The following is a 13,052-nucleotide window of genomic DNA, read 5'->3' on the forward strand; positions in this document are numbered from 1 at the left end:
TTTATTCCTGAGGTGCTGACTTATTGCACCCTCGACAACTACTGTGATTATTATTAGACCATGCTGGTCATTTATGAACATTTGAACATCTTGGCCATGTTCTGTTATAATCTCCACCGGGACAGCCAGGAGAGGACTGGTCACCCCTCATAGCCTGGTTCCTCTAGGTTTTGGCCTTTCTTTGGAGTTTTTCCTAACCAACGTGCTTCAACACCTGCATTGCTTGCTGTTTGGGGTTTTAAGGCTGGGTTTCTGTACAGCACTTTGAGATAAGCTGATGTAAGAAGGGCTTACATAAATAAATTTGATGGGACCACCAGTCAACTGTGGGTGTATTTCAAGGTCTACCTTCAAACTTAGTGCCTCTGCTTGACATCATGGGAAAATCAAAAGAAATCAGCCAAGACCTCAGAAGAAAATTGTAGACCTCTACAAGTCTGATTCATCCTTGAGAGCAATTTCCAAACGCCTGAAGGTACCACGTTCATCTGTACAACCAATAGTACGCAAGTATAAACACCATGGGACCACACAGCTGTCATACCGCTCAGGAAGGGTATGCGTTCTGTCTCCAAGAGATCAAATCAAATCAAATCAAATTTTATTTGTCACATACACATGGTTAGCAGATGTTAATGCGAGTGTAGCGAAATGCTTGTGCTTCTAGTCCCGACAATGCAGTAATAACGAGCAAGTAATCTAACTAACAATTCCAAAAAAAAAAAAACTACTGTCATACACAGTGTAAGGGGATAAAGAATATGTACATAAGGATATATGAATGAGTGATGGTACAGAGCAGCATAGGCAAGATACAGTAGATGATATCGAGTACAGTATATACATATGAGATAAGTATGTAAACCAAGTGGCATAGTTAAAGTGGCTAGTGATACATGTATTACATAAGGATGCAGTCGATGATATAGAGTACAGTATCAACGTATGCATATGAGATGAACAATGTAGGGTAAGTAACATTATATAAGGTAGCATTGTTTAAAGTGGCTAGTGATATATTTACATCATTTCCCATGATTAAAGTGGCTGGAGTAGAGTCAGTGTCATTGACAGTGTGTTGGCAGTAGCCACTCAATGTTAGTGGTGGCTGTTTAACAGTCTGATGGCCTTGAGATAGAAGCTGTTTTTCAGTCTCTCGGTCCCAGCTTTGATGCACCTGTACTGACCTCGCCTTCTGGATGGCAGCGGGGTGAACAGGCAGTGGCTCGGGTGGTTGATGTCCTTGATGATCTTTATGGCCTTCCTGTAGCATCGGGTGGTGTAGGTGTCCTGGAGGGCAGGTAGTTTGCCCCCGGTGATGCGTTGTGCAGACCTCACTACCCTCTGGAGAGCCTTACGGTTGAGGGCGGTGCAGTTGCCATACCAGGCGGTGATACAGCCCGCCAGGATGCTCTCTATTGTGCATCTGTAGAAGTTTGTGAGTGCTTTTGGTGACAAGCCGAATTTCTTCAGCCTCCTGAGGTTGAAGAGGCGCTGCTGCGCCTTCCTCACGATGCTGTCTGTGTGAGTGGACCAATTCAGTTTGTCTGTGATGTGTATGCCGAGGAACTTAAAACTTGCTACCCTCTCCACTACTGTTCCATCGATGTGGATGGGGGTGTTCCCTCTGTTGTTTCCTGAAGTCCACAATCATCTCCTTAGTTTTGTTGACGTTGAGTGTGAGGTTATTTTCCTGACACCACACTCCGAGGGCCCTCACCTCCTCCCTGTAGGCCGTCTCGTCGTTGTTGGTAATCAAGCCTACCACTGTTGTGTCGTCCGCAAACTTGATGATTGAGTTGGAGGCGTGCATGGCCACGCAGTCGTGGGTGAACAGGGAGTACAGGAGAGGGCTCAGAACGCACCCTTGTGGGGCCCCAGTGTTGAGGATCAGCGGGGAGGAGATGTTGTTGCCTACCCTCACCACCTGGGGGCGGCCCGTCAGGAAGTCCAGTACCCAGTTGCACAGGGCGGGGTCGAGACCCAGGGTCTCGAGCTTGATGACGAGCTTGGAGGGTACTATGGTGTTGAATGCCGAGCTGTAGTCGATGAACAGCATTCTCACATAGGTATTCCTCTTGTCCAGATGGGTTAGGGCAGTGTGCAGTGTGGTTGAGATTGCATCGTCTGTGGACCTATTTGGGCGGTAAGCAAATTGGAGTGGGTCAAGGGTGTCAGGTAGGGTGGAGGTGATATGGTCCTTGACTAGTCTCTCAAAGCACTTCATGATGACGGATGTGAGTGCTACGGGGCGGTAGTCGTTTAGCTCAGTTACCTTAGCTTTCTTGGGAACAGGAACAATGGTGGCCCTCTTGAAGCATGTGGGAACAGCAGACTGGTATAGGGATTGATTGAATATGTCCGTAAACACACCGGCCAGCTGGTCTGCGCATGCTCTGAGGGCGCGGCTGGGGATGCCGTCTGGGCCTGCAGCCTTGCGAGGGTTAACACGTTTAAATGTCTTACTCACTTCGGCTGCAGTGAAGGAGAGACTGCATGTTTCCGTTGCAGGCCGTGTCAGTGGCACTGTATTGTCCTCAAAGCGGGCAAAAAGTTATTTAGTCTGCCTGGGAGCAAGACATCCTGGTCCGTGACTGGGCTGGGTTTCTTCCTGTAGTCCGTGATTGACTGTAGACCCTGCCACATACCTCTTGTGTCTGAGCCGTTGAATTGAGATTCTACTTTGTCTCTGTACTGGCGCTTAGCTTGTTTGATAGCCTTGCGGAGGGAATAGCTGCACTGTTTGTATTCAGCCATGTTACCAGACACCTTGTCCTGATTAAAAGCAGTGGTTCGTGCCTTCAGTTTCACACGAATGCTGCCATCAATCCACGGTTTCTGGTTAGGAAATGTTTTAATCGTTGCTATGGGAACGACATCTTCAACGCACGTTCTAATGAACTCGCACACCGTATCAGCGTATTCGTCAATGTTGTTGTCTAACGCAATACGAAACATCTCCCAGTCCACGTGATGGAAGCAGTCTTGGAGTGTGGAGTCAGCTTGGTCGGACCAGCGTTGGACAGACCTCAGCGTGGGAGCTTCTTGTTTTAGTTTCTGTCTGTAGGCAGGGATCAACAAAATGGAGTCGTGGTCAGCTTTCCCGAAAGGGGGCGGGGCAGGGCCTTATATGCGTCGCGGAAGTTAGAGTAACAATGATCCAGGGTCTTTCCACCCCTGGTTGCGCAATCGATATGCTGATAAAATTTAGGGAGTCTTGTTTTCAGATTAGCCTTGTTAAAATCCCCAGCTACAATGAATGCAGCCTCCGGATAAATCGTTTCCAGTTTGCAGAGAGTTAAATAAAGTTCGTTCAGAGCCATCGATGTGTCTGCTTGGGGGATATATACGGCTGTGATTATAATCGAAGAGAATTCTCTTGGTAGATAATGCGGTCTACATTTGATTGTGAGGAATTCTAAATCAGGTGAACAGAAGGATTTGAGTTCCTGTATGTTTCTTTCATCACACCATGTCACGTTGGCCATAAGACATACGCCCCCGCCCCTCTTCTTACCAGAAAGATGTTTGTTTCTGTCGGCGCGATGCGTGGAGAAACCCGCTGGCTGCACCGCTTCGGATTGCGTCTCTCCAGTTAGCCATGTTTCCGTGAAGCAGAGAACGTTACAGTCTCTGATGTCCCTCTGGAATGCTACCCTTGCTCGGATTTCATCAACCTTGTTGTCAAGAGACTGGACATTGGCAAGAAGAATGCTAGGGAGTGGTGCACGATGTGCCCGTCTCCGGAGTCTGACCAGAAGACCGCTTCGTTTCCCTCTTTTTCTGAGTCGTTTTTTTTTTGGTCGCTGCATGTGATCCACTCGGTTACACTGGTTGTAAGGCAGAATACAGGATCCGCGTCGCGAAAAACATATTCTTGGTCGTATTGATGGTGAGTTGACGCTGATCTTATATTCAGTAGTTCTTGTCGGCTGTATGTAAAGAAACCTAAGATGACCTGGGGTACTAGTGTAAGAAATAACACGTAAAAAAACAAAAAACTGCATAGTTTCCTAGGAACGCGAAGCGAGGCGGCCATCTCTGTCGGCGCCGGAAGAACGTACTTTGGTGCGAAAAGTGGAAATCAATCCCAGAACAGCAAAGGACCTTGTGAAGATGCTGGAGGAAGCACATACAAAAGTATCTCTATCCACAGTAAAACAGGTCCTATATCGACATAACCTGAAAGGCCACTCGGCAAGGAAGAAGCCACTGCTCCAAAACTGCCATAAAAAAAGCCTGACTACGGTTTGCAACTGCACATGGGGACAAAGATCACACTTTTTTGGAGACATGACCTCTGGTCTGATGAAACAAAAATAGAACTGTTTGGCCATAATGACCATCGTTATGTTTGTTGGAAAATGGGGGAGGCTTGCAAGCTGAAGACCACCACCCCAAACGTGAAGCACGAGGGTGGCAGCATCATGATGTGGGGGTGCTTTGCTGCAGGAGAGACTGGTGCACTTCACAAAATAGATGGCATCATTAGGTAGGAAAATGTGGATATATTGATGCAACATCTCAAGACAACAGTCAAGATAATGCTTGGTTGCAAATGGGTCTTCCAAATGGACAATGACCCCCAAGCATTATTCCAAAGATGTGGCAAAATGGCTTAAGGACAACAAAGTCAAGGTATTGGAGTGACCATCACAAAGCCCTCACCTCAATCCTATAGAACATTTGTGGGCAGAACTGAAACAGAGTGTTTGAGCAAGGTCTACAAACCTGACTCAGTTACACCAGCTCTGTCAGGAGGAATGGACCAAAATTCACCCAACTTATTGTGGGAAGCTTGTGGAAGGCTATCTGAAACATTTGACCAAGTTAAACCATTTTAAAGACAATGCTACCAAATACTAATTGAGTGTAGGTAAACGTCTGACCCACTGGGAATGTGATGAATGAAATAATAGCTGAAATAAATAACTCTACTATTATTCTGACATTTCACATTCTTAAAATACAGTGGTGATCCTAACTGACCTAAGACAGGGAATTTTTAGAAGTATGAAATGTCAGGAATTGTGAAAAACTGAGTTTAAATGGTTGTGGCTGTTACGAATCCCTTTTGGCCCGACAGTCTCGGGGGGGGATGGTAATGAGACCTGTAACATAACTCATGCAATTTATAATAGTGACAAAGTAAAAGTGTGAACAAAATAACCACGACAACTGAAATCTACCGTCAAACTCAGGGTTTATTAATAGACACACGGTAATGGGGGGGAGCAGGAAAAGGGGCTGAGCTGGACCCAAGGAAAGAAACAATAAGTATTCAAAAACACCCCTAAGCTAGACTAGCCTACTTTAACAACAGCTAACTAACTAACCAAAAATACAGTGGGTGGTCCGCCCAGTTCTAACTAGTGTATTTAACAAAGTTTACCTACGGGTAGTGTATGCCCATGGGCGACTTGTCTTGGTTCCCCCTTTTCCCACCAGCAAACAAACAAACACCAAAAACAATACTCACAGGTGAAGACAAAGTGCTATGGAGGTGCTCAAACAAAAGAGAGGTTAAGACACAAAGTGAGCGTGAACCAGCGAGACCTACAGACATGGCATTTACAGAGAGATTGAGCTCCACAGCAAACAACTGACAGGGTTTTTAAAGAAAGGGAAAGGAACGGTGATTGGGTAGGAAACAGGAGGAGGTGTGTCTTCTGATTGATGATTGTTGACTGATTGGGGAGTGATGATTTTCACCTGTGAGGGGAGAAGGAGAGAAAAGAAACACACACACAGGATACACACACAGGATAACTGTATCCGTAACAGTGGCTACGGTGTATGTAAACTTCTGACTTCAGCTGTACCTCTGCTGCAGAGGATAAGTCATTAGAGTTACCAGTATCAGAAATTGCAGTCCAAATAAATACTTCACAGAGTTCAAGTAACAGCCACATCTCAACATCAACTGTTCAGAGGAGACTGTTTGAATCAGGCATCCATGGTTGAATTGCTGCAAAGAAACCAATACTAAAGGACACCAATAAGAAGAACAAGCAATGGATATTAGACTAGTGGAAATTTGCCCTTTGGTCTGGAGTCCAAATTGTAGATTTTTGGTTCCAACCGCCATGTCTTTGTGAGACGCCGTGTGGGTGAACGGATGATCTCCACATGTGTGGAAAGAATGGAGGAGGAGATGTTATGGTGTGGGGGAGTTTTGCTGGTGACACTGAGTTTTAATTTGAATTCAAGGCACACTTAACCAGCATGGCTACCACAGCATTCTGCAGCGATTCACCATCTGGTTTGGGACTATCATGTTTTGCAACAGGTCAATGACCCAACACACCTCCAGGCTGTGTAAGGGCTATTTACCAAAAAGGAGAGTGATGGAGTGCTGCATCAGACGACCTGGCCTCCACAATCCCTTGACGTCAACCAAATTGAGATGGTTTTGGATGAGTTGGACCACAGAGTGAAGGAAAAGCAGCCAACAAGTGCTCAGCATATGTGGGAACTCCTTCAAGACTGTTGGAAAATTATTCCAGGTGAAGCTGGCTGAGAGAATGCCAAGAGTGTGCAAAGCTGTCATCAAGGCAAAGGGTGGCTGTTTGAAGAATCTCAAATATAAATATATTTTGATTTGTTTAAAATGTCTTTGTTTACTACATGATTCCATACGTGTTATTTCATCGTTATGTTATTTCATCGTTTTGATGTCTTCACTATTATTCTACAATGTAGAAAAAAGTAAAAACAATGTCCAAGCATACCAAGACAGTCATGAAGAGGGCACAACAAAACATATTCCCCTTCAGGAGACTGAAAATATTTAGCATGGGTCCTCAGATACTCAAAAGGTTCTACAGCTGCACCATCGAGAGCATCCTGACTGGTTGCATCACTGCCTGGTATGGAAACTGCTCGGCCTCCGACCGCAAGGCACTACAGAGGGTAGTACATCAGTGTAGCCAAGCTTCCTGCCATCCAGGCCCTCTATACCAGGCGGTGTCAGAGGAAGGCCCTAAAAATGGTCAAAGACTCCAGCCACTCTAGTCATAGACGGTTTACTCTGCTACCACATGGCAAGCGGTACCGGAGCACCAAGTCTAGGTCCAAGAGGCTTCTAAGTCCAAGAGGCTTCTGTTGTTACCATCTATAGTCACTTTAATAACTCTACCTACATGAACACATTACCTCAACTAACCGGTGTCCCCCTGTATATTGTTGTTTTACTGCTGCTCTTTAATTACTTGTTACTTTTATTTCTTATTCTTGTCCGTATTTTTTTTTTTAAACTGCATTGTTATTTAGGGGCTTGTAAGTAAGCATTTCACTGTAATGTCTACTTCTACTTAACCTGTTGTTTTACTGCTGCTCTTTAATTACTTGTTACTTTTATTTCTTATTCTTGTCCGTATTTTTTTTTAAACTGCATTGTTATTTAGGGGCTTGTAAGTAAGTATTTCACTGTAATGTCTACTTCTACTTAACCTGTTGTTTTACTGCTGCTCTTTAATTACTTGTTACTTTTATTTCTTATTCTTGTCCGTATTTTTTTTTAAACTGCATTGTTATTTAGGGGCTTGTAAGTAAGTATTTCACTGTAATGTCTAAACCTGTTGTTTTCTGCACATGTCACAAATAACAATTGATTTGATTGAATTTGAATGAGTAGGTGTTCTAAAACATTTGACCGGTAGTGTAGAGTTATCCAGCCACGTATCGGCAATAATATAGCAGCTTTTAAAGTCTCTCTGATAGGAGACTCTCGAACGAAGCCCATTCAAAGACCACCTCCATTCCTGTCAGTATTGAAAGAGATCATGATACCTCACATCTCAAAATAGGGCTACTTAATGTTAGATCCCTTACTTCAAAGGCAATTATAGTCAATTAACTAATCACTGATCATAATCTTGATGTGATTGGCCTGACTGAAACATGGCTTAAGCCTGATGAATTTACCGTGTTGAATGAGGCCTCACCTCCTGGCTACACTAGTGACCATATCCCCCGTGCATCCCGCAAAGGCGGAGGTGTTGCTAACATTTACGATAGCAAATTTCAATTTACAAAAAAAAAATGACGTTTTCGTCTTTTGAGCTTCTAGTCATGAAATCTATGCAGCCTACTCAATCACTTTTTATAGCTACTGTTTACAGGCCTCCTGGGCCATATACAGCGTTCCTCACTGAGTTCCCTGAATTCCTATCGGACCTTGTAGTCATAGCAGATAATATTCTAATCTTTGGTGACTTTAATATTCACATGGAAAAGTCCACAGACCCACTCCAAAAGGCTTTCGGAGCCATCATCGACTCAGTGGGTTTTGTCCAACATGTCTCTGGACCCACTCACTGTCACAGTCATACGCTGGACCTAGTTTTGTCCCATGGAATAAATGTTGTGGATCTTAATGTTTTTCCTCATAATCCTGGACTATCGGACCACCATTTTTTAAGTTTGCAATTGCAACAAATAATCTGCTCAGACCCCAACCAAGGAACATCAAAAGTCGTGCTATAAATTCACAGACAACACAAAGATTCCTTGATGTCCTTCCAGATTCCCTCTGTCTACCCAAGGACGCCAGAGGACAAAAATCAGTTAACCACCTAACTGAGGAACTCATTTTAACCTTGCGCAATACCCTAGATGCAGTTGCACCCCTAAAAACTAAAAACATTTCTCATAAGAAACTAGCTCCCTGGTACACAGAAAATACCCGAGCTCTGAAGCAAGCTTCCAGAAAATTGGAACGGAAATGGCTCCACACCAAACTGGAAGTATTCCGACTAGCTTGGAAAGACAGTACCGAAGAGCCCTTACTGCTGCTCGATCATCCTATTTTTCTAACTTAATTGAGGAAAATAAGAACAATCCGAAATTCCTTTTTGATACTGTCGCAAAGCTAACTAAAAAGCAGCATTCCCCAAGAGAGGATGACTTTCACTTTAGCAGTGATAAATTCATGAACTTCTTTGAGGAAAAGATTATGATTATTAGAAAGCAAATTACGGACTCCTCTTTAAATCTGCGTATTCCTTCGAAGCTCAGTTGTCCTGAGTCTGCACAACTCTCCCAGGACCTAGGATCAAGAGAGACGCTCAAGTGTTTTAGTAATATATCTCTTGACACAATGATGAAAATAATCATGGCCTCTAAACCTTCAAGCTGCATACTGGACCCTATTCCAACTAAACTACTGAAAGAGCTGCTTCCTGTGCTTGGCCCTCCTATGTTGAACATAATAAACGGCTCTCTATCCACCGGATGTGTACCAAACTCACTAAAAGTGGCAGTAATAAAGCCTCTCTTGAAAAAGCCAAACCTTGATCCAGAAAATATAAAAACTATCGGCCTATATCGAATCTTCCATTCCTCTCAAAAATTTTAGAAAAGGCTGTTGCGCAGCAACTTACTGCCTTGCTGAAGACAAACAATGTATACGAAATGCTTCAGTCTGGTTTTAGACCCCATCATAGCACTGAGACGGCACTTGTGAAGGTGGTAAATTGCATTTTAATGGCATCGGACCGAGGCTCTGCATCTGTCCTCGTGCTCCTAGACCTTAGTGCTGCTTTTGATACCATCGATCACCACATTCTTTTGGAGAGATTGGAAACCCAAATTGGTCTACACGGACAAGTTCTGGCCTGGTTTAGATCTTATCTGTCGGAAAGATATCAGTTTGTCTCTGTGAATGGTTTGTCCTCTGACAAATCAACTGTAAATTTCGGTGTTCCTCAAGGTTCCGTTTTAGGACCACTATTGTTTTCACTATATATTTTACCTCTTGGGGATGTTATTCGAAAACATAATGTTAACTTTCACTGCTATGCGGATGACACACAGCTGTACATTTCAATGAAACATGGTGAAGCCCCAAAATTGCCCTTGCTAGAAGCATGTGTTTCAGACATAAGGAAGTGGATGGCTGCAAACTTTCTACTTTTAAACTCGGACAAAACAGAAATGCTTGTTCTAGGTCCCAAGAAACAAAGAGATCTTCTGTTGAATCTGACAATTAATCTTGTATAGTTGTATAGTCGTTTCAAATAAAACTGTGAAGGACCTCGGCATTACTCTGGACCATGATCTCTCTTTTGAAGAACATATCAAGACCATTTCAAGGACAGCTTTTTTCCATCTACGTAACATTGCAAAAATCAGAAACTTTCTGTCCAAAAATGATGCAGAAAAATGTCACTTCTAGGTTAGACTACTGCAATGCTCTACTTTCCGGCTACCCGGATAAAGCTCTAAATAAACTTCAGTTGGTGGTAAATACGGCTGCTAGAATCCTGACTAGAACCAAAAAATTTGATCATATTACTCCAGTGCTAGCCTCTCTACACTGGCTTCCTGTCAAAGCAAGGGCTGATTTCAAGGTTTTACTGCTAACCTACAAAGCATTACATGGGCTTGCTCCTACCTATCTCTCTGATTTGGTCCTGCCGTACATACCTACACGTACGCTACGGTCACAAGACGCAGGCCTCCTAATTGTCCCTAGAATTTCTAAGCAAACAGCTGGAGGCAGGGCTTTCTCCTATAGAGCTCCATTTTTATGGAACGGTCTGCCTACCCATGTCAGAGACGCAAACTCGGTCTCAACCTTTAAGTCTTTACTGAAGACTCATCTCTTTAGTGGGTCATATGATTGAGTGTAGTCTGGCTCAGGAGTGGGAAGGTGAACGGAAAGGCTCTGGAGCAACGAACCGCCCTTGCTGTCTCTGCCTGGCCGGTTCCCCTCTTTCCACTGGGATTCTCTGCCTCTAACCCTATTACAGGGGCTGAGTCACTGGCTTACTGGGGCTCTCTCATGCCGTCCCTGGAAGGGGTGCGTCACCTGAGTGGGTTGATTCACTGATGTGGTCATCCTGTCTGGGTTGGCGCCCCCCTTGGGTTGTGCCATGGCGGAGATCTTTGTGGGCTATACTCGGCCCTGTCTCAGGATGGTAAGTTGGTGGTTGAAGATATCCCTCTAGTGGTGTGGGGGCTGTGCTTTGGCAAAGTGGGTGGGGTTATATCCTTCCTGTTTGGCCCTGTCCGGGGGTGTCCTCGGATGGGTCCACAGTGTCTCCTGACCCCTCCTGTCTCAGCCTCAGCCTCTATTTATGCTGCAGTAGTTTATGTGTCGGGGGGTGAGGGTCAGTTTGTTATATCTGGAGTACTTCTCCTGTCCTATTTGGTGTCCTGTGTGAATCTAAGTGTGCGTTCTCTAATTCTCTCCTTCTCTCTCTTGGAGGACCTGACATGTTCTGTTATAATCTCCACCCAGCACAGCCAGAAGAGGACTGGCCACCCCACATATGCTCTCTCTAATTCTCTCTTTTTTTCTCTCTCTCGGAGGACCTGAGCCCTAGGACCATGCCCCAGGACTACCTGACATGATGACTCCTTGCTGTCCCCAGTCCATCTGACCGTGCTGCTGCTCCAGTTTCAACTGTTCTGCCTTATTATTATACGACCATGCTGGTCATTTATGAACATTTGAACATCTTGGCCATGTTCTGTTATAATCTCCACCCGGCACAGCCAGAAGAGGACTGGCCACCCCACATAGCCTGGTTCCTCTCTAGGTTTCTTCCTAGGTTTTGGCCTTTCTAGGGAGTTTTTCCTAGCCACCGTGCTTCTACACCTGCATTGCTTGCTGTTTGGGGTTTTAGGCTGGGTTTCTGTACAGCACTTTGAGATATCAGCTGATGTACGAAGGGCTATATAAATACATTTGATTTGATTTGATTTGATTCACCTTATTCTCGAGTGACTGGATATTTGCCAATAGAACGGAGGGGAGTGTCGGTCGATATTCCCTTTGTCTCAATCTCCCGCGTCTCTGCCTGCAGCGTTTTGGAACAAATGCACAGTAGCAATTCAATGCTCAACTTGTTCTAACCTTGTAGTCGACACATTACGGCACAGAAAGAGCATTGTGAATCTTAACAAGGGAAGAACAATATGCTAGTAGAAGTACACTTTATTCTCCTCATCATGTCTGCTTGACGTCGTCTCTACATTAGGTTAACGTTAGACATCAAAGGGCACCGGTAAATCAATCAGCTGGAATAGATATGCAGGATGTGGTTATTTTGGCCAGATTACGTTGTTTTTTCTTCAGTTCACTTTCTGCTCTCCTCACACAATGTGACCTCACCTCACCTGGTGGTGTTTGGCTCTAGCAAGAGGTCAAACCAACAACACAGGATGAGGAGGTTTATAGATATGCAAAAATGTTTATAGTCCATAGATGAAATAATAAAATAGACAGAGAAGTTTATATTGAAGTTTGTATTTATTGAAAACAATGATGTTTATAAAAACAGTAATAGTCTTGTATTTCATACTATCTTCCTAACTCCCCCCTGTGTGCTCCTCATCCCATCTGCTATAAATGTCCTACCACCTAGTGGAGAAATATCGCTACTACATCCCATCCTCATCCTACTACATCCCATCCCATCTATAACTGTGCTACCACCTAGTGGAGAATTAACGCTACTACATCCCATCCTCATCCCATCTCCTATAACTGTGCTACCACCTAGTGGATAATTAACGCTACTACATCCTATCCTCACAGCGACATACTGTAAAAGTAACCCTCTCCTTATTTCAGTGTGTGATCTAAATTACTGCGGCAAAATAAAGATTCAGGCTGATAGTAGACACGCATGTTAAATGTTTACCATATTTATATAATGGATTACACTCAGTGGACTGTATTATTGGAAGCCTCTGGCTCTATGGCAGATATATAAAACAGGCTTTTACCATGCAGATGCTCCAGTAGACTACAGCACCTGGAAAAAGCCTGGATGCATCCTAAATTGCACTCTATTCCTTAATAGTACACTACTGTTGGCCAATTGGCCTGTAGGGCTCTGATCAAAAGTAGTGCTCTATATAGGGAAAAGGGTGCTATTTAGGCCTCACCCAGGCTTTTCAAATCAAATGTTATTGGTCACATACACATGGTTAGCAGATGTTAATGCGAGTGTGGCGAAATGCTTTTTCCAGGTGCTGTAGTTTAGTCTACAAACCCAGGGTCTGTTGTCGCTTTCCTTTCATGTATGTTGTTATTATTC

The sequence above is a fragment of the Oncorhynchus tshawytscha genome, linkage group LG08 (genome assembly GCF_018296145.1).
Source record: "Oncorhynchus tshawytscha isolate Ot180627B linkage group LG08, Otsh_v2.0, whole genome shotgun sequence".
Classification (NCBI taxonomy): Eukaryota; Metazoa; Chordata; class Actinopteri; order Salmoniformes; family Salmonidae; genus Oncorhynchus; species Oncorhynchus tshawytscha.